Source organism: Crinia signifera, unplaced genomic scaffold, assembly GCF_055691185.1.
Source record: "Crinia signifera unplaced genomic scaffold, ASM5569118v1 HAP2_SCAFFOLD_617, whole genome shotgun sequence".
Lineage (NCBI taxonomy): Eukaryota > Metazoa > Chordata > Amphibia > Anura > Myobatrachidae > Crinia > Crinia signifera.
The window spans coordinates 1-23,958 of NW_028142511.1; the positions used below are offsets into that span (position 1 = coordinate 1).

The 23,958-nt window shown below is 44.4% G+C and overlaps 11 non-coding genes and 1 pseudogene across 11 annotated transcripts; all 12 read left to right on the forward strand.

Annotated features, from left to right (window-relative positions):
* The first annotated feature begins 905 nt into the window (after window positions 1–905).
* On the forward strand, window positions 906–1,096 carry LOC146055811 (U2 spliceosomal RNA). Its single transcript, XR_014468948.1, has one exon. It is a non-coding gene; the product is annotated as a U2 spliceosomal RNA (small nuclear RNA).
* Window positions 1,097–2,451: 1,355 nt separating this feature from the next.
* On the forward strand, window positions 2,452–2,642 carry LOC146055823 (U2 spliceosomal RNA). The gene has a single exon (XR_014468959.1). It is a non-coding gene; the product is annotated as a U2 spliceosomal RNA (small nuclear RNA).
* A 1,355-nt stretch (window positions 2,643–3,997) lies between these two features.
* Window positions 3,998–4,188, forward strand: LOC146055835 (U2 spliceosomal RNA). Its single transcript, XR_014468970.1, has one exon. It is a non-coding gene; the product is annotated as a U2 spliceosomal RNA (small nuclear RNA).
* A 1,355-nt stretch (window positions 4,189–5,543) lies between these two features.
* On the forward strand, window positions 5,544–5,734 carry LOC146055845 (U2 spliceosomal RNA). The gene has a single exon (XR_014468976.1). It is a non-coding gene; the product is annotated as a U2 spliceosomal RNA (small nuclear RNA).
* Window positions 5,735–7,089: 1,355 nt separating this feature from the next.
* LOC146055846 (U2 spliceosomal RNA) lies at window positions 7,090–7,280 on the forward strand. The gene has a single exon (XR_014468977.1). It is a non-coding gene; the product is annotated as a U2 spliceosomal RNA (small nuclear RNA).
* A 1,355-nt stretch (window positions 7,281–8,635) lies between these two features.
* Window positions 8,636–8,826, forward strand: LOC146055812 (U2 spliceosomal RNA). Its single transcript, XR_014468949.1, has one exon. It is a non-coding gene; the product is annotated as a U2 spliceosomal RNA (small nuclear RNA).
* Window positions 8,827–10,181: 1,355 nt separating this feature from the next.
* On the forward strand, window positions 10,182–10,372 carry LOC146055813 (U2 spliceosomal RNA). Its single transcript, XR_014468950.1, has one exon. It is a non-coding gene; the product is annotated as a U2 spliceosomal RNA (small nuclear RNA).
* A 1,355-nt stretch (window positions 10,373–11,727) lies between these two features.
* On the forward strand, window positions 11,728–11,918 carry LOC146055814 (U2 spliceosomal RNA). Its single transcript, XR_014468951.1, has one exon. It is a non-coding gene; the product is annotated as a U2 spliceosomal RNA (small nuclear RNA).
* A 1,355-nt stretch (window positions 11,919–13,273) lies between these two features.
* On the forward strand, window positions 13,274–13,464 carry LOC146055815 (U2 spliceosomal RNA). Its single transcript, XR_014468952.1, has one exon. It is a non-coding gene; the product is annotated as a U2 spliceosomal RNA (small nuclear RNA).
* Window positions 13,465–14,819: 1,355 nt separating this feature from the next.
* LOC146055816 (U2 spliceosomal RNA) lies at window positions 14,820–15,010 on the forward strand. The gene has a single exon (XR_014468953.1). It is a non-coding gene; the product is annotated as a U2 spliceosomal RNA (small nuclear RNA).
* Window positions 15,011–21,477: 6,467 nt separating this feature from the next.
* On the forward strand, window positions 21,478–21,648 carry LOC146055843 (U2 spliceosomal RNA; annotated as a pseudogene).
* Window positions 21,649–23,003: 1,355 nt separating this feature from the next.
* Window positions 23,004–23,194, forward strand: LOC146055817 (U2 spliceosomal RNA). The gene has a single exon (XR_014468954.1). It is a non-coding gene; the product is annotated as a U2 spliceosomal RNA (small nuclear RNA).
* Window positions 23,195–23,958: the final 764 nt, after the last annotated feature.

The window sequence follows — 23,958 nt, forward strand, 5'->3', positions numbered from 1 at the left end:
TATATTTTTTTTCTTTTCTTTTTGCGCTCTCTTTTCTCTCTCTTTTGTTTTGGGAATTTTTTTTCCTCTTTATTCTCTTTTGTTTTGGGAATTTTTTTTCCTCTTCCATTTTTTTCCAAGCCCAACAATTGATGATCATTGAGAGGGGGATTTAGAAAAAGTATCACTTACCTTCTTCGGACCATCATTTGGGTGGTAACTGCCAATAAAAGAAAACATTGGCCCACCCAGCTCACCTACACATGACTGTCCTGTCTGCCTGTCTGTTCCAAGTGACTGTCTGGCTGTCAGGTTCCGCCGGATTCCGAGTGAGCAGCTTGTGATGTCATAGAGGGCAGATTGTGATGTCACACAAAGGGTCCTGCCACATGAATGCCTGTCCATCTGACTGTCTACTACTACTGCTGCTGAATGGGCTCAAAACAGGAAAGCCGTCATTGCACCTGATTGTGCAAGATTCCTCCTTCTCCTCTGCAGCAGCTAGCTGATTGATTTACTCAGCAGCAGTTCGTCAGGGACACAGGCATGCGGCAGCAAAGAGCGAGGAGACAGCTGGCTGCTGCTGCTTGCCTGTTGGTCGTCTGCCTAGTGGGTGTGTGTCTGTTGACGCGACGTCAACAGACGGGGCGGAGCACATGCAAATTTGGCCTCCTACCCAGCTGAGGCACCCTGCCCGCCCGCCGACGACCTAATCACAAAATCAGTTGGATGGCTACTCGTCCTCCGGTCCCTGTCCAGCACTTCAAGTCCTATTCATACCTGCCGTACAGCCTGGTATCTTTCAGACTGCAACGTCAAAGAAGTGATGTGTGTGTGTTAGATGTGTCCGTGGTGCTGATCTCTTCTCCACCAGTGTTGGTGGCCGAATTCCGGTTTGCGCGCTTTGCTGGGACCCCATTCGGGTTATCGCTTCTCGGCCTTTTGGCTAAGATCAAGTGTAGTATCTGTTCTTATCAGTTTAATATCTGATACGCCCCCTATCTGGGGGCCATATATTAAATGGATTTTTAGAACAGGGAGATGGAAGAAGAGCTTGCTCTGTCCACTCCACGCATTGACCTGGTATTGCAGTACTTCCAGGACCGGTGCACCTTCCTAATCTGTTATCCAAAAAAAGACTATTTCCATTCCTGGCACTTGATTTGGAGTATCAATTGTTTGTGCACCTTTGTATTTAGAAATGCATGCATTTGCTGCTTCAAGGTTTAACCCTTGTGCATAAATACTTTCAAATCCTGCCTCAGTGTATCATTTTGTGACTATTTCTTGACTCCTTGAATTGTACTTTCTGGAATCGAGGCAGTTAATTACTTGACGTGACACTACACTTGATATCAGCATATGCGGCCTAGCCAAAAGACCGGAAGCCTGCCTAAATTAAAGGACTTATCAATCGCTGCGACCTCCCAATAAATATGCAAACGCTATGTGACTTACCTACGATCTTACCACGGAAACATCAACTGGATCAAAGCAATGGAATTTTTGGACCCCCTCCCTCTCGATTTGAAATGGCTTGTTTTTTTTTTTTTTTCTTGATCTCTTATATATTTTTTTTCTTTTCTTTTTGCGCTCTCTTTTCTCTCTCTTTTGTTTTGGGAATTTTTTTTCCTCTTTATTCTCTTTTGTTTTGGGAATTTTTTTTCCTCTTCCATTTTTTTCCAAGCCCAACAATTGATGATCATTGAGAGGGGGATTTAGAAAAAGTATCACTTACCTTCTTCGGACCATCATTTGGGTGGTAACTGCCAATAAAAGAAAACATTGGCCCACCCAGCTCACCTACACATGACTGTCCTGTCTGCCTGTCTGTTCCAAGTGACTGTCTGGCTGTCAGGTTCCGCCGGATTCCGAGTGAGCAGCTTGTGATGTCATAGAGGGCAGATTGTGATGTCACACAAAGGGTCCTGCCACATGAATGCCTGTCCATCTGACTGTCTACTACTACTGCTGCTGAATGGGCTCAAAACAGGAAAGCCGTCATTGCACCTGATTGTGCAAGATTCCTCCTTCTCCTCTGCAGCAGCTAGCTGATTGATTTACTCAGCAGCAGTTCGTCAGGGACACAGGCATGCGGCAGCAAAGAGCGAGGAGACAGCTGGCTGCTGCTGCTTGCCTGTTGGTCGTCTGCCTAGTGGGTGTGTGTCTGTTGACGCGACGTCAACAGACGGGGCGGAGCACATGCAAATTTGGCCTCCTACCCAGCTGAGGCACCCTGCCCGCCCGCCGACGACCTAATCACAAAATCAGTTGGATGGCTACTCGTCCTCCGGTCCCTGTCCAGCACTTCAAGTCCTATTCATACCTGCCGTACAGCCTGGTATCTTTCAGACTGCAACGTCAAAGAAGTGATGTGTGTGTGTTAGATGTGTCCGTGGTGCTGATCTCTTCTCCACCAGTGTTGGTGGCCGAATTCCGGTTTGCGCGCTTTGCTGGGACCCCATTCGGGTTATCGCTTCTCGGCCTTTTGGCTAAGATCAAGTGTAGTATCTGTTCTTATCAGTTTAATATCTGATACGCCCCCTATCTGGGGGCCATATATTAAATGGATTTTTAGAACAGGGAGATGGAAGAAGAGCTTGCTCTGTCCACTCCACGCATTGACCTGGTATTGCAGTACTTCCAGGACCGGTGCACCTTCCTAATCTGTTATCCAAAAAAAGACTATTTCCATTCCTGGCACTTGATTTGGAGTATCAATTGTTTGTGCACCTTTGTATTTAGAAATGCATGCATTTGCTGCTTCAAGGTTTAACCCTTGTGCATAAATACTTTCAAATCCTGCCTCAGTGTATCATTTTGTGACTATTTCTTGACTCCTTGAATTGTACTTTCTGGAATCGAGGCAGTTAATTACTTGACGTGACACTACACTTGATATCAGCATATGCGGCCTAGCCAAAAGACCGGAAGCCTGCCTAAATTAAAGGACTTATCAATCGCTGCGACCTCCCAATAAATATGCAAACGCTATGTGACTTACCTACGATCTTACCACGGAAACATCAACTGGATCAAAGCAATGGAATTTTTGGACCCCCTCCCTCTCGATTTGAAATGGCTTGTTTTTTTTTTTTTTTCTTGATCTCTTATATATTTTTTTTCTTTTCTTTTTGCGCTCTCTTTTCTCTCTCTTTTGTTTTGGGAATTTTTTTTCCTCTTTATTCTCTTTTGTTTTGGGAATTTTTTTTCCTCTTCCATTTTTTTCCAAGCCCAACAATTGATGATCATTGAGAGGGGGATTTAGAAAAAGTATCACTTACCTTCTTCGGACCATCATTTGGGTGGTAACTGCCAATAAAAGAAAACATTGGCCCACCCAGCTCACCTACACATGACTGTCCTGTCTGCCTGTCTGTTCCAAGTGACTGTCTGGCTGTCAGGTTCCGCCGGATTCCGAGTGAGCAGCTTGTGATGTCATAGAGGGCAGATTGTGATGTCACACAAAGGGTCCTGCCACATGAATGCCTGTCCATCTGACTGTCTACTACTACTGCTGCTGAATGGGCTCAAAACAGGAAAGCCGTCATTGCACCTGATTGTGCAAGATTCCTCCTTCTCCTCTGCAGCAGCTAGCTGATTGATTTACTCAGCAGCAGTTCGTCAGGGACACAGGCATGCGGCAGCAAAGAGCGAGGAGACAGCTGGCTGCTGCTGCTTGCCTGTTGGTCGTCTGCCTAGTGGGTGTGTGTCTGTTGACGCGACGTCAACAGACGGGGCGGAGCACATGCAAATTTGGCCTCCTACCCAGCTGAGGCACCCTGCCCGCCCGCCGACGACCTAATCACAAAATCAGTTGGATGGCTACTCGTCCTCCGGTCCCTGTCCAGCACTTCAAGTCCTATTCATACCTGCCGTACAGCCTGGTATCTTTCAGACTGCAACGTCAAAGAAGTGATGTGTGTGTGTTAGATGTGTCCGTGGTGCTGATCTCTTCTCCACCAGTGTTGGTGGCCGAATTCCGGTTTGCGCGCTTTGCTGGGACCCCATTCGGGTTATCGCTTCTCGGCCTTTTGGCTAAGATCAAGTGTAGTATCTGTTCTTATCAGTTTAATATCTGATACGCCCCCTATCTGGGGGCCATATATTAAATGGATTTTTAGAACAGGGAGATGGAAGAAGAGCTTGCTCTGTCCACTCCACGCATTGACCTGGTATTGCAGTACTTCCAGGACCGGTGCACCTTCCTAATCTGTTATCCAAAAAAAGACTATTTCCATTCCTGGCACTTGATTTGGAGTATCAATTGTTTGTGCACCTTTGTATTTAGAAATGCATGCATTTGCTGCTTCAAGGTTTAACCCTTGTGCATAAATACTTTCAAATCCTGCCTCAGTGTATCATTTTGTGACTATTTCTTGACTCCTTGAATTGTACTTTCTGGAATCGAGGCAGTTAATTACTTGACGTGACACTACACTTGATATCAGCATATGCGGCCTAGCCAAAAGACCGGAAGCCTGCCTAAATTAAAGGACTTATCAATCGCTGCGACCTCCCAATAAATATGCAAACGCTATGTGACTTACCTACGATCTTACCACGGAAACATCAACTGGATCAAAGCAATGGAATTTTTGGACCCCCTCCCTCTCGATTTGAAATGGCTTGTTTTTTTTTTTTTTTCTTGATCTCTTATATATTTTTTTTCTTTTCTTTTTGCGCTCTCTTTTCTCTCTCTTTTGTTTTGGGAATTTTTTTTCCTCTTTATTCTCTTTTGTTTTGGGAATTTTTTTTCCTCTTCCATTTTTTTCCAAGCCCAACAATTGATGATCATTGAGAGGGGGATTTAGAAAAAGTATCACTTACCTTCTTCGGACCATCATTTGGGTGGTAACTGCCAATAAAAGAAAACATTGGCCCACCCAGCTCACCTACACATGACTGTCCTGTCTGCCTGTCTGTTCCAAGTGACTGTCTGGCTGTCAGGTTCCGCCGGATTCCGAGTGAGCAGCTTGTGATGTCATAGAGGGCAGATTGTGATGTCACACAAAGGGTCCTGCCACATGAATGCCTGTCCATCTGACTGTCTACTACTACTGCTGCTGAATGGGCTCAAAACAGGAAAGCCGTCATTGCACCTGATTGTGCAAGATTCCTCCTTCTCCTCTGCAGCAGCTAGCTGATTGATTTACTCAGCAGCAGTTCGTCAGGGACACAGGCATGCGGCAGCAAAGAGCGAGGAGACAGCTGGCTGCTGCTGCTTGCCTGTTGGTCGTCTGCCTAGTGGGTGTGTGTCTGTTGACGCGACGTCAACAGACGGGGCGGAGCACATGCAAATTTGGCCTCCTACCCAGCTGAGGCACCCTGCCCGCCCGCCGACGACCTAATCACAAAATCAGTTGGATGGCTACTCGTCCTCCGGTCCCTGTCCAGCACTTCAAGTCCTATTCATACCTGCCGTACAGCCTGGTATCTTTCAGACTGCAACGTCAAAGAAGTGATGTGTGTGTGTTAGATGTGTCCGTGGTGCTGATCTCTTCTCCACCAGTGTTGGTGGCCGAATTCCGGTTTGCGCGCTTTGCTGGGACCCCATTCGGGTTATCGCTTCTCGGCCTTTTGGCTAAGATCAAGTGTAGTATCTGTTCTTATCAGTTTAATATCTGATACGCCCCCTATCTGGGGGCCATATATTAAATGGATTTTTAGAACAGGGAGATGGAAGAAGAGCTTGCTCTGTCCACTCCACGCATTGACCTGGTATTGCAGTACTTCCAGGACCGGTGCACCTTCCTAATCTGTTATCCAAAAAAAGACTATTTCCATTCCTGGCACTTGATTTGGAGTATCAATTGTTTGTGCACCTTTGTATTTAGAAATGCATGCATTTGCTGCTTCAAGGTTTAACCCTTGTGCATAAATACTTTCAAATCCTGCCTCAGTGTATCATTTTGTGACTATTTCTTGACTCCTTGAATTGTACTTTCTGGAATCGAGGCAGTTAATTACTTGACGTGACACTACACTTGATATCAGCATATGCGGCCTAGCCAAAAGACCGGAAGCCTGCCTAAATTAAAGGACTTATCAATCGCTGCGACCTCCCAATAAATATGCAAACGCTATGTGACTTACCTACGATCTTACCACGGAAACATCAACTGGATCAAAGCAATGGAATTTTTGGACCCCCTCCCTCTCGATTTGAAATGGCTTGTTTTTTTTTTTTTTTCTTGATCTCTTATATATTTTTTTTCTTTTCTTTTTGCGCTCTCTTTTCTCTCTCTTTTGTTTTGGGAATTTTTTTTCCTCTTTATTCTCTTTTGTTTTGGGAATTTTTTTTCCTCTTCCATTTTTTTCCAAGCCCAACAATTGATGATCATTGAGAGGGGGATTTAGAAAAAGTATCACTTACCTTCTTCGGACCATCATTTGGGTGGTAACTGCCAATAAAAGAAAACATTGGCCCACCCAGCTCACCTACACATGACTGTCCTGTCTGCCTGTCTGTTCCAAGTGACTGTCTGGCTGTCAGGTTCCGCCGGATTCCGAGTGAGCAGCTTGTGATGTCATAGAGGGCAGATTGTGATGTCACACAAAGGGTCCTGCCACATGAATGCCTGTCCATCTGACTGTCTACTACTACTGCTGCTGAATGGGCTCAAAACAGGAAAGCCGTCATTGCACCTGATTGTGCAAGATTCCTCCTTCTCCTCTGCAGCAGCTAGCTGATTGATTTACTCAGCAGCAGTTCGTCAGGGACACAGGCATGCGGCAGCAAAGAGCGAGGAGACAGCTGGCTGCTGCTGCTTGCCTGTTGGTCGTCTGCCTAGTGGGTGTGTGTCTGTTGACGCGACGTCAACAGACGGGGCGGAGCACATGCAAATTTGGCCTCCTACCCAGCTGAGGCACCCTGCCCGCCCGCCGACGACCTAATCACAAAATCAGTTGGATGGCTACTCGTCCTCCGGTCCCTGTCCAGCACTTCAAGTCCTATTCATACCTGCCGTACAGCCTGGTATCTTTCAGACTGCAACGTCAAAGAAGTGATGTGTGTGTGTTAGATGTGTCCGTGGTGCTGATCTCTTCTCCACCAGTGTTGGTGGCCGAATTCCGGTTTGCGCGCTTTGCTGGGACCCCATTCGGGTTATCGCTTCTCGGCCTTTTGGCTAAGATCAAGTGTAGTATCTGTTCTTATCAGTTTAATATCTGATACGCCCCCTATCTGGGGGCCATATATTAAATGGATTTTTAGAACAGGGAGATGGAAGAAGAGCTTGCTCTGTCCACTCCACGCATTGACCTGGTATTGCAGTACTTCCAGGACCGGTGCACCTTCCTAATCTGTTATCCAAAAAAAGACTATTTCCATTCCTGGCACTTGATTTGGAGTATCAATTGTTTGTGCACCTTTGTATTTAGAAATGCATGCATTTGCTGCTTCAAGGTTTAACCCTTGTGCATAAATACTTTCAAATCCTGCCTCAGTGTATCATTTTGTGACTATTTCTTGACTCCTTGAATTGTACTTTCTGGAATCGAGGCAGTTAATTACTTGACGTGACACTACACTTGATATCAGCATATGCGGCCTAGCCAAAAGACCGGAAGCCTGCCTAAATTAAAGGACTTATCAATCGCTGCGACCTCCCAATAAATATGCAAACGCTATGTGACTTACCTACGATCTTACCACGGAAACATCAACTGGATCAAAGCAATGGAATTTTTGGACCCCCTCCCTCTCGATTTGAAATGGCTTGTTTTTTTTTTTTTTTCTTGATCTCTTATATATTTTTTTTCTTTTCTTTTTGCGCTCTCTTTTCTCTCTCTTTTGTTTTGGGAATTTTTTTTCCTCTTTATTCTCTTTTGTTTTGGGAATTTTTTTTCCTCTTCCATTTTTTTCCAAGCCCAACAATTGATGATCATTGAGAGGGGGATTTAGAAAAAGTATCACTTACCTTCTTCGGACCATCATTTGGGTGGTAACTGCCAATAAAAGAAAACATTGGCCCACCCAGCTCACCTACACATGACTGTCCTGTCTGCCTGTCTGTTCCAAGTGACTGTCTGGCTGTCAGGTTCCGCCGGATTCCGAGTGAGCAGCTTGTGATGTCATAGAGGGCAGATTGTGATGTCACACAAAGGGTCCTGCCACATGAATGCCTGTCCATCTGACTGTCTACTACTACTGCTGCTGAATGGGCTCAAAACAGGAAAGCCGTCATTGCACCTGATTGTGCAAGATTCCTCCTTCTCCTCTGCAGCAGCTAGCTGATTGATTTACTCAGCAGCAGTTCGTCAGGGACACAGGCATGCGGCAGCAAAGAGCGAGGAGACAGCTGGCTGCTGCTGCTTGCCTGTTGGTCGTCTGCCTAGTGGGTGTGTGTCTGTTGACGCGACGTCAACAGACGGGGCGGAGCACATGCAAATTTGGCCTCCTACCCAGCTGAGGCACCCTGCCCGCCCGCCGACGACCTAATCACAAAATCAGTTGGATGGCTACTCGTCCTCCGGTCCCTGTCCAGCACTTCAAGTCCTATTCATACCTGCCGTACAGCCTGGTATCTTTCAGACTGCAACGTCAAAGAAGTGATGTGTGTGTGTTAGATGTGTCCGTGGTGCTGATCTCTTCTCCACCAGTGTTGGTGGCCGAATTCCGGTTTGCGCGCTTTGCTGGGACCCCATTCGGGTTATCGCTTCTCGGCCTTTTGGCTAAGATCAAGTGTAGTATCTGTTCTTATCAGTTTAATATCTGATACGCCCCCTATCTGGGGGCCATATATTAAATGGATTTTTAGAACAGGGAGATGGAAGAAGAGCTTGCTCTGTCCACTCCACGCATTGACCTGGTATTGCAGTACTTCCAGGACCGGTGCACCTTCCTAATCTGTTATCCAAAAAAAGACTATTTCCATTCCTGGCACTTGATTTGGAGTATCAATTGTTTGTGCACCTTTGTATTTAGAAATGCATGCATTTGCTGCTTCAAGGTTTAACCCTTGTGCATAAATACTTTCAAATCCTGCCTCAGTGTATCATTTTGTGACTATTTCTTGACTCCTTGAATTGTACTTTCTGGAATCGAGGCAGTTAATTACTTGACGTGACACTACACTTGATATCAGCATATGCGGCCTAGCCAAAAGACCGGAAGCCTGCCTAAATTAAAGGACTTATCAATCGCTGCGACCTCCCAATAAATATGCAAACGCTATGTGACTTACCTACGATCTTACCACGGAAACATCAACTGGATCAAAGCAATGGAATTTTTGGACCCCCTCCCTCTCGATTTGAAATGGCTTGTTTTTTTTTTTTTTTCTTGATCTCTTATATATTTTTTTTCTTTTCTTTTTGCGCTCTCTTTTCTCTCTCTTTTGTTTTGGGAATTTTTTTTCCTCTTTATTCTCTTTTGTTTTGGGAATTTTTTTTCCTCTTCCATTTTTTTCCAAGCCCAACAATTGATGATCATTGAGAGGGGGATTTAGAAAAAGTATCACTTACCTTCTTCGGACCATCATTTGGGTGGTAACTGCCAATAAAAGAAAACATTGGCCCACCCAGCTCACCTACACATGACTGTCCTGTCTGCCTGTCTGTTCCAAGTGACTGTCTGGCTGTCAGGTTCCGCCGGATTCCGAGTGAGCAGCTTGTGATGTCATAGAGGGCAGATTGTGATGTCACACAAAGGGTCCTGCCACATGAATGCCTGTCCATCTGACTGTCTACTACTACTGCTGCTGAATGGGCTCAAAACAGGAAAGCCGTCATTGCACCTGATTGTGCAAGATTCCTCCTTCTCCTCTGCAGCAGCTAGCTGATTGATTTACTCAGCAGCAGTTCGTCAGGGACACAGGCATGCGGCAGCAAAGAGCGAGGAGACAGCTGGCTGCTGCTGCTTGCCTGTTGGTCGTCTGCCTAGTGGGTGTGTGTCTGTTGACGCGACGTCAACAGACGGGGCGGAGCACATGCAAATTTGGCCTCCTACCCAGCTGAGGCACCCTGCCCGCCCGCCGACGACCTAATCACAAAATCAGTTGGATGGCTACTCGTCCTCCGGTCCCTGTCCAGCACTTCAAGTCCTATTCATACCTGCCGTACAGCCTGGTATCTTTCAGACTGCAACGTCAAAGAAGTGATGTGTGTGTGTTAGATGTGTCCGTGGTGCTGATCTCTTCTCCACCAGTGTTGGTGGCCGAATTCCGGTTTGCGCGCTTTGCTGGGACCCCATTCGGGTTATCGCTTCTCGGCCTTTTGGCTAAGATCAAGTGTAGTATCTGTTCTTATCAGTTTAATATCTGATACGCCCCCTATCTGGGGGCCATATATTAAATGGATTTTTAGAACAGGGAGATGGAAGAAGAGCTTGCTCTGTCCACTCCACGCATTGACCTGGTATTGCAGTACTTCCAGGACCGGTGCACCTTCCTAATCTGTTATCCAAAAAAAGACTATTTCCATTCCTGGCACTTGATTTGGAGTATCAATTGTTTGTGCACCTTTGTATTTAGAAATGCATGCATTTGCTGCTTCAAGGTTTAACCCTTGTGCATAAATACTTTCAAATCCTGCCTCAGTGTATCATTTTGTGACTATTTCTTGACTCCTTGAATTGTACTTTCTGGAATCGAGGCAGTTAATTACTTGACGTGACACTACACTTGATATCAGCATATGCGGCCTAGCCAAAAGACCGGAAGCCTGCCTAAATTAAAGGACTTATCAATCGCTGCGACCTCCCAATAAATATGCAAACGCTATGTGACTTACCTACGATCTTACCACGGAAACATCAACTGGATCAAAGCAATGGAATTTTTGGACCCCCTCCCTCTCGATTTGAAATGGCTTGTTTTTTTTTTTTTTTCTTGATCTCTTATATATTTTTTTTCTTTTCTTTTTGCGCTCTCTTTTCTCTCTCTTTTGTTTTGGGAATTTTTTTTCCTCTTTATTCTCTTTTGTTTTGGGAATTTTTTTTCCTCTTCCATTTTTTTCCAAGCCCAACAATTGATGATCATTGAGAGGGGGATTTAGAAAAAGTATCACTTACCTTCTTCGGACCATCATTTGGGTGGTAACTGCCAATAAAAGAAAACATTGGCCCACCCAGCTCACCTACACATGACTGTCCTGTCTGCCTGTCTGTTCCAAGTGACTGTCTGGCTGTCAGGTTCCGCCGGATTCCGAGTGAGCAGCTTGTGATGTCATAGAGGGCAGATTGTGATGTCACACAAAGGGTCCTGCCACATGAATGCCTGTCCATCTGACTGTCTACTACTACTGCTGCTGAATGGGCTCAAAACAGGAAAGCCGTCATTGCACCTGATTGTGCAAGATTCCTCCTTCTCCTCTGCAGCAGCTAGCTGATTGATTTACTCAGCAGCAGTTCGTCAGGGACACAGGCATGCGGCAGCAAAGAGCGAGGAGACAGCTGGCTGCTGCTGCTTGCCTGTTGGTCGTCTGCCTAGTGGGTGTGTGTCTGTTGACGCGACGTCAACAGACGGGGCGGAGCACATGCAAATTTGGCCTCCTACCCAGCTGAGGCACCCTGCCCGCCCGCCGACGACCTAATCACAAAATCAGTTGGATGGCTACTCGTCCTCCGGTCCCTGTCCAGCACTTCAAGTCCTATTCATACCTGCCGTACAGCCTGGTATCTTTCAGACTGCAACGTCAAAGAAGTGATGTGTGTGTGTTAGATGTGTCCGTGGTGCTGATCTCTTCTCCACCAGTGTTGGTGGCCGAATTCCGGTTTGCGCGCTTTGCTGGGACCCCATTCGGGTTATCGCTTCTCGGCCTTTTGGCTAAGATCAAGTGTAGTATCTGTTCTTATCAGTTTAATATCTGATACGCCCCCTATCTGGGGGCCATATATTAAATGGATTTTTAGAACAGGGAGATGGAAGAAGAGCTTGCTCTGTCCACTCCACGCATTGACCTGGTATTGCAGTACTTCCAGGACCGGTGCACCTTCCTAATCTGTTATCCAAAAAAAGACTATTTCCATTCCTGGCACTTGATTTGGAGTATCAATTGTTTGTGCACCTTTGTATTTAGAAATGCATGCATTTGCTGCTTCAAGGTTTAACCCTTGTGCATAAATACTTTCAAATCCTGCCTCAGTGTATCATTTTGTGACTATTTCTTGACTCCTTGAATTGTACTTTCTGGAATCGAGGCAGTTAATTACTTGACGTGACACTACACTTGATATCAGCATATGCGGCCTAGCCAAAAGACCGGAAGCCTGCCTAAATTAAAGGACTTATCAATCGCTGCGACCTCCCAATAAATATGCAAACGCTATGTGACTTACCTACGATCTTACCACGGAAACATCAACTGGATCAAAGCAATGGAATTTTTGGACCCCCTCCCTCTCGATTTGAAATGGCTTGTTTTTTTTTTTTTTTCTTGATCTCTTATATATTTTTTTTCTTTTCTTTTTGCGCTCTCTTTTCTCTCTCTTTTGTTTTGGGAATTTTTTTTCCTCTTTATTCTCTTTTGTTTTGGGAATTTTTTTTCCTCTTCCATTTTTTTCCAAGCCCAACAATTGATGATCATTGAGAGGGGGATTTAGAAAAAGTATCACTTACCTTCTTCGGACCATCATTTGGGTGGTAACTGCCAATAAAAGAAAACATTGGCCCACCCAGCTCACCTACACATGACTGTCCTGTCTGCCTGTCTGTTCCAAGTGACTGTCTGGCTGTCAGGTTCCGCCGGATTCCGAGTGAGCAGCTTGTGATGTCATAGAGGGCAGATTGTGATGTCACACAAAGGGTCCTGCCACATGAATGCCTGTCCATCTGACTGTCTACTACTACTGCTGCTGAATGGGCTCAAAACAGGAAAGCCGTCATTGCACCTGATTGTGCAAGATTCCTCCTTCTCCTCTGCAGCAGCTAGCTGATTGATTTACTCAGCAGCAGTTCGTCAGGGACACAGGCATGCGGCAGCAAAGAGCGAGGAGACAGCTGGCTGCTGCTGCTTGCCTGTTGGTCGTCTGCCTAGTGGGTGTGTGTCTGTTGACGCGACGTCAACAGACGGGGCGGAGCACATGCAAATTTGGCCTCCTACCCAGCTGAGGCACCCTGCCCGCCCGCCGACGACCTAATCACAAAATCAGTTGGATGGCTACTCGTCCTCCGGTCCCTGTCCAGCACTTCAAGTCCTATTCATACCTGCCGTACAGCCTGGTATCTTTCAGACTGCAACGTCAAAGAAGTGATGTGTGTGTGTTAGATGTGTCCGTGGTGCTGATCTCTTCTCCACCAGTGTTGGTGGCCGAATTCCGGTTTGCGCGCTTTGCTGGGACCCCATTCGGGTTATCGCTTCTCGGCCTTTTGGCTAAGATCAAGTGTAGTATCTGTTCTTATCAGTTTAATATCTGATACGCCCCCTATCTGGGGGCCATATATTAAATGGATTTTTAGAACAGGGAGATGGAAGAAGAGCTTGCTCTGTCCACTCCACGCATTGACCTGGTATTGCAGTACTTCCAGGACCGGTGCACCTTCCTAATCTGTTATCCAAAAAAAGACTATTTCCATTCCTGGCACTTGATTTGGAGTATCAATTGTTTGTGCACCTTTGTATTTAGAAATGCATGCATTTGCTGCTTCAAGGTTTAACCCTTGTGCATAAATACTTTCAAATCCTGCCTCAGTGTATCATTTTGTGACTATTTCTTGACTCCTTGAATTGTACTTTCTGGAATCGAGGCAGTTAATTACTTGACGTGACACTACACTTGATATCAGCATATGCGGCCTAGCCAAAAGACCGGAAGCCTGCCTAAATTAAAGGACTTATCAATCGCTGCGACCTCCCAATAAATATGCAAACGCTATGTGACTTACCTACGATCTTACCACGGAAACATCAACTGGATCAAAGCAATGGAATTTTTGGACCCCCTCCCTCTCGATTTGAAATGGCTTGTTTTTTTTTTTTTTTCTTGATCTCTTATATATTTTTTTTCTTTTCTTTTTGCGCTCTCTTTTCTCTCTCTTTTGTTTTGGGAATTTTTTTTCCTCTTTATTCTCTTTTGTTTTGGGAATTTTTTTTCCTCTTCCATTTTTTTCCAAGCCCAACAATTGATGATCATTGAGAGGGGGATTTAGAAAAAGTATCACTTACCTTCTTCGGACCATCATTTGGGTGGTAACTGCCAATAAAAGAAAACATTGGCCCACCCAGCTCACCTACACATGACTGTCCTGTCTGCCTGTCTGTTCCAAGTGACTGTCTGGCTGTCAGGTTCCGCCGGATTCCGAGTGAGCAGCTTGTGATGTCATAGAGGGCAGATTGTGATGTCACACAAAGGGTCCTGCCACATGAATGCCTGTCCATCTGACTGTCTACTACTACTGCTGCTGAATGGGCTCAAAACAGGAAAGCCGTCATTGCACCTGATTGTGCAAGATTCCTCCTTCTCCTCTGCAGCAGCTAGCTGATTGATTTACTCAGCAGCAGTTCGTCAGGGACACAGGCATGCGGCAGCAAAGAGCGAGGAGACAGCTGGCTGCTGCTGCTTGCCTGTTGGTCGTCTGCCTAGTGGGTGTGTGTCTGTTGACGCGACGTCAACAGACGGGGCGGAGCACATGCAAATTTGGCCTCCTACCCAGCTGAGGCACCCTGCCCGCCCGCCGACGACCTAATCACAAAATCAGTTGGATGGCTACTCGTCCTCCGGTCCCTGTCCAGCACTTCAAGTCCTATTCATACCTGCCGTACAGCCTGGTATCTTTCAGACTGCAACGTCAAAGAAGTGATGTGTGTGTGTTAGATGTGTCCGTGGTGCTGATCTCTTCTCCACCAGTGTTGGTGGCCGAATTCCGGTTTGCGCGCTTTGCTGGGACCCCATTCGGGTTATCGCTTCTCGGCCTTTTGGCTAAGATCAAGTGTAGTATCTGTTCTTATCAGTTTAATATCTGATACGCCCCCTATCTGGGGGCCATATATTAAATGGATTTTTAGAACAGGGAGATGGAAGAAGAGCTTGCTCTGTCCACTCCACGCATTGACCTGGTATTGCAGTACTTCCAGGACCGGTGCACCTTCCTAATCTGTTATCCAAAAAAAGACTATTTCCATTCCTGGCACTTGATTTGGAGTATCAATTGTTTGTGCACCTTTGTATTTAGAAATGCATGCATTTGCTGCTTCAAGGTTTAACCCTTGTGCATAAATACTTTCAAATCCTGCCTCAGTGTATCATTTTGTGACTATTTCTTGACTCCTTGAATTGTACTTTCTGGAATCGAGGCAGTTAATTACTTGACGTGACACTACACTTGATATCAGCATATGCGGCCTAGCCAAAAGACCGGAAGCCTGCCTAAATTAAAGGACTTATCAATCGCTGCGACCTCCCAATAAATATGCAAACGCTATGTGACTTACCTACGATCTTACCACGGAAACATCAACTGGATCAAAGCAATGGAATTTTTGGACCCCCTCCCTCTCGATTTGAAATGGCTTGTTTTTTTTTTTTTTTCTTGATCTCTTATATATTTTTTTTCTTTTCTTTTTGCGCTCTCTTTTCTCTCTCTTTTGTTTTGGGAATTTTTTTTCCTCTTTATTCTCTTTTGTTTTGGGAATTTTTTTTCCTCTTCCATTTTTTTCCAAGCCCAACAATTGATGATCATTGAGAGGGGGATTTAGAAAAAGTATCACTTACCTTCTTCGGACCATCATTTGGGTGGTAACTGCCAATAAAAGAAAACATTGGCCCACCCAGCTCACCTACACATGACTGTCCTGTCTGCCTGTCTGTTCCAAGTGACTGTCTGGCTGTCAGGTTCCGCCGGATTCCGAGTGAGCAGCTTGTGATGTCATAGAGGGCAGATTGTGATGTCACACAAAGGGTCCTGCCACATGAATGCCTGTCCATCTGACTGTCTACTACTACTGCTGCTGAATGGGCTCAAAACAGGAAAGCCGTCATTGCACCTGATTGTGCAAGATTCCTCCTTCTCCTCTGCAGCAGCTAGCTGATTGATTTACTCAGCAGCAGTTCGTCAGGGACACAGGCATGCGGCAGCAAAGAGCGAGGAGACAGCTGGCTGCTGCTGCTTGCCTGTTGGTCGTCTGCCTAGTGGGTGTGTGTCTGTTGACGCGACGTCAACAGACGGGGCGGAGCACATGCAAATTTGGCCTCCTACCCAGCTGAGGCACCCTGCCCGCCCGCCGACGACCTAATCACAAAATCAGTTGGATGGCTACTCGTCCTCCGGTCCCTGTCCAGCACTTCAAGTCCTATTCATACCTGCCGTACAGCCTGGTATCTTTCAGACTGCAACGTCAAAGAAGTGATGTGTGTGTGTTAGATGTGTCCGTGGTGCTGATCTCTTCTCCACCAGTGTTGGTGGCCGAATTCCGGTTTGCGCGCTTTGCTGGGACCCCATTCGGGTTATCGCTTCTCGGCCTTTTGGCTGCGATCGTGGTTCGTGGCGAGAGGCTCCCAGGCCCCCTGAGGGGGGTTTGAGGTTTTGGATCAAGAGGCGATTGCACCCGTGGGTGCACAGGTTGGAGAGTTACTTTCTACAGCAACATGGCTGGAATAAAGAACAGCATTCGTTTCGTGCTGGGTGAAGGTGGGAGAATTGGCCGTAATGTGGTTTGGCTTGTCCGTGAAATCCTGGAGAAATTCGCTGGAGTAACAGTAAGTGACATCTTTTGCATCCAGGACTTTCCCAAACAGGGGATTTTTGATGTTACTTTTCATAATTTTGGATTCTGTTTGAACGTTTATGAGACCCTTAAAGGGAAAGGAGAAGAACCAGAGATGAGGGAGTTTAAAATGGTGCCACTGTTCAGTATGCAAGAGATTCCATTAACCCTACATTTGTACAACCCATATGCGGACATGTCCATAATTAAAGCGTTTTTGAGGAACTACTGCGACAAAGTCAGTGAAGGGGTTCAACAAAAAAATACGCTTGGAATCTTCAATGGGAAATGGAGGTTCTGGGTCAGGCTGAAACCAGACCCTGGACAGGCGGGGGGAAGCAAGCACCCTCCAGCCAATTTCACAGTGGCGGGTTTTAGAGGCTTTCTCTTCTACCCTGGACAGCCAAACTTTTGTAGACAATGCTTTCAGTATGGCCATGTAAGGGAGGAATGTAAAGCAGGGAAAACCTGCAGAAACTGTAAAAGAGGAGGGCATGAGGCCGCAGACTGTGATGAGCCTAGAGCATGCGATATTTGTGGAGAGCACGGGCATGGTGCCAAAAAATGCCCCACAAATACTGCGGTTGCACGGAGGAGAGCTGCCATTGAGCAATATGAGGCAGAGAAGCAGGGTACAAGGGAGCCTTTTAGAAACCCTGTTGAACGAAAGGAGGAGATGGAGGGGTTAACTTCCCTCCTTGCTGAAAGTCCAGACTTACACAGGAATGATGCAGGTGTGGTGATGGAGGAGGAGGAGGAGGAGGAGTCTCATGCAATAGAACTGCAGTCATCAGAGGAGGGAGAAAGTGAGAAGGAGATGGCCTGTGAGAATACAGGGGAATTCCTGGCAATAAACAGGAGGAAAAGCAAGAAGCAGCAGAGACCGTCAGAAAAGAAAATGAGGTTGGATGAAGGGGTGGCAGTTTCCCCAAATCCTTTCTCTCTTTTGAGTGACCTGGACTGTAGTCCCTGTGGGGAAATGGATTATAACTTGTCGCATATAGAGTCTCCAACTTCTTTTTTAGAAGGAGAAGGACTGCTGCTGGGGGGAGGGGGAGAAGCCCCTTGCCCTGGCAAACGCCCAGACGGCAGCTGAAAGCAATTAAGAGTCTGGGAATTGACCTAAAATTCAAATTCAGGCAGTGGGTGCCGAATTTGCATAAAATGAGATTTGACGTTTCAGCTGGTATCCCTGTGAGATTTGACTTTTGTGTTTGAATATGCATCCTTTTTTTCGTTTTTCTTTGGGTAATGATGTTCCATGTAATGCAATATGGAAGTTTTTTTCCTTTCTATATGAAATATGGTTTTGAAGTTTTGTTCTCTTAATGTCAGAACATTCGGGGCTAGAGGCAGGAGAGCTGCTATTCTAGAGTACCTAGCTGGATTGAAGCAGGATGTCATATGTCTACAAGAGTGTGGATTAAATGAAACTCCAAAAAAAGATGAGTGGGAAGGGGAGGTAATTTGGTCATTCACCGAGACAAATAAAAATGATGGGATAGGGGTATTATTTGGAAACAAAAATATAAAGGTAGAAAAATATTATGTGGTTGATCCAGGGAGGTGTGTTATAGTTTATTGTAAATTTCAGGATGTGTACTTTAGAGTTTGTAATGTTTATGCATATGCAGATAGAAATATGCGTAAAGAGTTGTTTGACAAAATGAAATTTTTTTTGTTTGGTAAAATGCCTATGGTAGTAATGGGGGATTTAAATTGTGTAATAGAGGAGGGAGGTAGGGTGGGGGGAGGGGGGAGGCAGTTAGATGCAACTAGTAGGTTATGGGTACAAAATATGGAAGATTTGTGTTTAAAAGATGTGGTAAGGATTTGTAAGTTAAAACCCGCGCCTTTTACTTTTTTTTCAGATAAAGGAACAGTAAAATCCAGATTGGATTATATTTTTGTGAGCAAGGATATGGGGGTGGAAAATTATGCACAAAAGGAGGTTTCCTTCTCAGATCATAGGTTAATTTTGTGTGAGGTGCAGTTGAATGGGGATATAGTGGGAGGGAGGGGTTTGTGGAAAATGAACATTAGTCTTTTGGAAGATGAGATGGTCAGGTCGCGTTTTATAAAGGCATATAATATTTGGAGGGTGCGGAAGAAGGATTTTGAGAATATTATGACATGGTGGGAATGGGTTAAGAGAGAGATAAAGTTCTTTTTTGGGAAGCAGGGCAAGATATGTGCTGAGTTAAAGAGGAGAAAATATGAGGATTTACTTAAGAGGTTGGTCTTTTTGAATAAATTAAGGGAGGGAGGGATGGATGTGGAAGAGGAAATTAAGAGGACTAGGAGGGAAAGTAGCAAATTACTAGAGGCCAGGGGGAAAGAAATAATTTTTCAGGCAAAGGTTGATGTGATGGAGAAAGGGGAAAAATGCACACGTTTTTTTTTCAAAAAGGCAGTGGCAGGTGATAGGAGTATAAACAGGATAATGAATAAGGATGGGATAGAATTTAAAGGACAAGGAGTGAGTAAGGTGATTTATGATTTCTACCAGGATCTGTATGAAGATAAATGGAGGGATGTAAATTTAGAAGGAGAGGTGTTGAAAAGTATAGGAAAACAGGTGAGAGAGGAAGATAAAGAGGATTTAGTCAAGAGGTTTGATCTAGAGGAATTGAGGATTGCAGTATTTAGTGGAGCAAAAAATAAAACTCCTGGCAGTGATGGAATTCCAATAGAGTTTTATTGTGTTTTTTGGGATGTTTTGGGGGAGGACCTTTTGAAGGTTTGTAATTATATGAAGGAGAGTGGTAATATTGTGGAATCAATGAAGGAAGGGATTGTGGTTTTGGTGTTTAAAGGGGGGGAGAAAAAAGAAATTAAAAATTGGAGGCCTATTACGCTTTTGAATTGCGATTATAAAAGTTTTGCAAAAATTATGACAAATAGATTTAAGTTTGTGATAAATCAAGTAATAGCGGAGGAACAAGTATGTGGGGTACCGGGGAGAAAAATTAGTGATAATTTAATTTTATTAAGGGATTGTATAGAATATGTTAAAGGGAGGAATCAATCGTTAGTGCTTTTGTCAATTGATTTTGAAAAGGCTTTTGATAGGTTGTCTCATGTTTTTTTGTTTAAAGTATTGGTGGTGATGGGGTTTCCGTTACATTTTGTTGGGGTCCTAAAAAGTCTATATAGGGAAGCATATAGTAGAGTTTTGATTAATGGGAATATTACAGGAAAGATAAGCATTAAATCGGGAGTGAGGCAGGGATGTCCCCTGTCACCAATATTATTTATATGTGCACTGGAGCCTCTGTTACAGTTATTAAGGAGGGATAAGGTAGTTAGAGGCCTAGATATACCAGGGAGGGGTGGGGTTAGTTTGAAAGTTATAGCTTACATGGACGATGTTAGTGTATTGTGTAAGAACAAAGCATCTTTTGATAGAGTTAAGTTATTAATTGCTTTATTTTGTGGAGCGTCGGCTTTCAAAGTGAATTGGGGGAAAAGCAAATATAAGGTGTTTGGGAGAGAATTGGAGTTTCAAGATAGAGAGGTGGAAGGTGTACAGAGGGGTATTAAGATTTTGGGGGTAAAATTTGAACAAAATCTTAGAGGAGAGGAGTCTTGGCAAGAGGTGGGAGAGAAAGTAGCGAAGAGGTTAGAATTTTGGCGTTTGCGGGATTTATCCTTCACAGGGAAGATTTTGGTTATTAAGGCGATTATTGTTCCTATGATCTTGTATGTGGCTTTGGTGTTTCCACCTAGTTATTTAATGCTTAGAAAGATTAATAGGGTATTGTTTCTGTTTTTTTGGGGATCAAAAATGGAGAAAATGAGGAGGGAGGTGGTGATGAGGAGTGGGAAGAAGGGAGGTTTTGGCTTCCCGAACATAGAGGTTTTTTGTTACTTAAATATAGTTTCAAACATCTTAGATATTTTGAAAAAAGACAGTTTTACAGCAGGAATGGTGAAGTTTTCAGCAGGATGGTTGTTTTTTCGTTTGAAATGGATAGAGAAGGATTTAAGAGCGCCAGTTTCTTTTAAGGTGCCGCAGTTTTATTTAATGGTAGAGAAATTTTTGAAAAAGTTCCAACTTGAACATCTAGAGCGTGAAGCCTTTAAAAATAAGAAAGAGATACAGAGGGATATTGTAGATAGAGAGCCTATGTGTTCTATAGAAGGAGTGCGTTCTCAGCAGGCGGAAAAAGTATGGGAGTCTATTGGAGGTAAAGGAATAACTAATAGACAAAAAGATATAATGTGGCTGAGTACGCATGGATGTCTTCCCGTCAGAGAGTTTCAAAAAAAGAGGGGTTTAGGGAGAACAGACGACTGTCCTAGGGAGGGGTGTGGAGGGAAGGAAAGTATATTACATTTATTTTGGAATTGTGACTATGCTAGGAATTTATGGAAGGGTTTGGGGGTGTTGGTTAAAGAGCTTACTGGGGTAAAATTTTTGACCTTTCAAGTAGTTATGTTTGGTTTGGGGGTAATTGGAAATGAAAAGACAAGAGTTCTATGGGTTATTTTGGGTTGTGTTAAAGAAGTATTGTGGGACTGTAGAAATGTATTATTATTTAAGAAAGATAAAATAGAGGTGGAGGAGGCTGTTAGGATGGTACTGGGTAAACTGTATTTATGTTATTTATGGGAGAAAAAGTATGGGAAAAAGGGAGTGGATGCCGAAGGAATATGGAAAGTTAAGAAATGGAAAGATTTTGTGTTGTTATGAGTTTGTTATGTATTAATTCATATATGGTTTAAAAGAATGATATCACGATGAGGATTAAGTCAGAGAGCTTGGAGACGGAAAGTACCCTAAGGGGATGGCTATTCTTGACTGATTACTGAGTGATAAAAAAAAAAAAAAAAAAAAAAAAAAAAAAAAAAAAAAAAAAAAAAAAAAAATCTGTTCTTATCAGTTTAATATCTGATACGCCCCCTATCTGGGGGCCATATATTAAATGGATTTTTAGAACAGGGAGATGGAAGAAGAGCTTGCTCTGTCCACTCCACGCATTGACCTGGTATTGCAGTACTTCCAGGACCGGTGCACCTTCCTAATCTGTTATCCAAAAAAAGACTATTTCCATTCCTGGCACTTGATTTGGAGTATCAATTGTTTGTGCACCTTTGTATTTAGAAATGCATGCATTTGCTGCTTCAAGGTTTAACCCTTGTGCATAAATACTTTCAAATCCTGCCTCAGTGTATCATTTTGTGACTATTTCTTGACTCCTTGAATTGTACTTTCTGGAATCGAGGCAGTTAATTACTTGACGTGACACTACACTTGATATCAGCATATGCGGCCTAGCCAAAAGACCGGAAGCCTGCCTAAATTAAAGGACTTATCAATCGCTGCGACCTCCCAATAAATATGCAAACGCTATGTGACTTACCTACGATCTTACCACGGAAACATCAACTGGATCAAAGCAATGGAATTTTTGGACCCCCTCCCTCTCGATTTGAAATGGCTTGTTTTTTTTTTTTTTTCTTGATCTCTTATATATTTTTTTTCTTTTCTTTTTGCGCTCTCTTTTCTCTCTCTTTTGTTTTGGGAATTTTTTTTCCTCTTTATTCTCTTTTGTTTTGGGAATTTTTTTTCCTCTTCCATTTTTTTCCAAGCCCAACAATTGATGATCATTGAGAGGGGGATTTAGAAAAAGTATCACTTACCTTCTTCGGACCATCATTTGGGTGGTAACTGCCAATAAAAGAAAACATTGGCCCACCCAGCTCACCTACACATGACTGTCCTGTCTGCCTGTCTGTTCCAAGTGACTGTCTGGCTGTCAGGTTCCGCCGGATTCCGAGTGAGCAGCTTGTGATGTCATAGAGGGCAGATTGTGATGTCACACAAAGGGTCCTGCCACATGAATGCCTGTCCATCTGACTGTCTACTACTACTGCTGCTGAATGGGCTCAAAACAGGAAAGCCGTCATTGCACCTGATTGTGCAAGATTCCTCCTTCTCCTCTGCAGCAGCTAGCTGATTGATTTACTCAGCAGCAGTTCGTCAGGGACACAGGCATGCGGCAGCAAAGAGCGAGGAGACAGCTGGCTGCTGCTGCTTGCCTGTTGGTCGTCTGCCTAGTGGGTGTGTGTCTGTTGACGCGACGTCAACAGACGGGGCGGAGCACATGCAAATTTGGCCTCCTACCCAGCTGAGGCACCCTGCCCGCCCGCCGACGACCTAATCACAAAATCAGTTGGATGGCTACTCGTCCTCCGGTCCCTGTCCAGCACTTCAAGTCCTATTCATACCTGCCGTACAGCCTGGTATCTTTCAGACTGCAACGTCAAAGAAGTGATGTGTGTGTGTTAGATGTGTCCGTGGTGCTGATCTCTTCTCCACCAGTGTTGGTGGCCGAATTCCGGTTTGCGCGCTTTGCTGGGACCCCATTCGGGTTATCGCTTCTCGGCCTTTTGGCTAAGATCAAGTGTAGTATCTGTTCTTATCAGTTTAATATCTGATACGCCCCCTATCTGGGGGCCATATATTAAATGGATTTTTAGAACAGGGAGATGGAAGAAGAGCTTGCTCTGTCCACTCCACGCATTGACCTGGTATTGCAGTACTTCCAGGACCGGTGCACCTTCCTAATCTGTTATCCAAAAAAAGACTATTTCCATTCCTGGCACTTGATTTGGAGTATCAATTGTTTGTGCACCTTTGTATTTAGAAATGCATGCATTTGCTGCTTCAAGGTTTAACCCTTGTGCATAAATACTTTCAAATCCTGCCTCAGTGTATCATTTTGTGACTATTTCTTGACTCCTTGAATTGTACTTTCTGGAATCGAGGCAGTTAATTACTTGACGTGACACTACACTTGATATCAGCATATGCGGCCTAGCCAAAAGACCGGAAGCCTGCCTAAATTAAAGGACTTATCAATCGCTGCGACCTCCCAATAAATATGCAAACGCTATGTGACTTACCTACGATCTTACCACGGAAACATCAACTGGATCAAAGCAATGGAATTTTTGGACCCCCTCCCTCTCGATTTGAAATGGCTTGTTTTTTTTTTTTTTTCTTGATCTCTTATATATTTTTTTTCTTTTCTTTTTGCGCTCTCTTTTCTCTCTCTTTTGTTTTGGGAATTTTTTTTCCTCTTTATTCTCTTTTGTTTTGGGAATTTTTTTTCCTCTTCCATTTTTTTCCAAGCCCAACAATTGATGATCATTGAGAGGGGGATTTAGAAAAAGTATCACTTACCTTCTTCGGACCATCATTTGGGTGGTAACTGCCAATAAAAGAAAACATTGGCCCACCCAGCTCACCTACACATGACTGTCCTGTCTGCCTGTCTGTTCCAAGTGACTGTCTGGCTGTCAGGTTCCGCCGGATTCCGAGTGAGC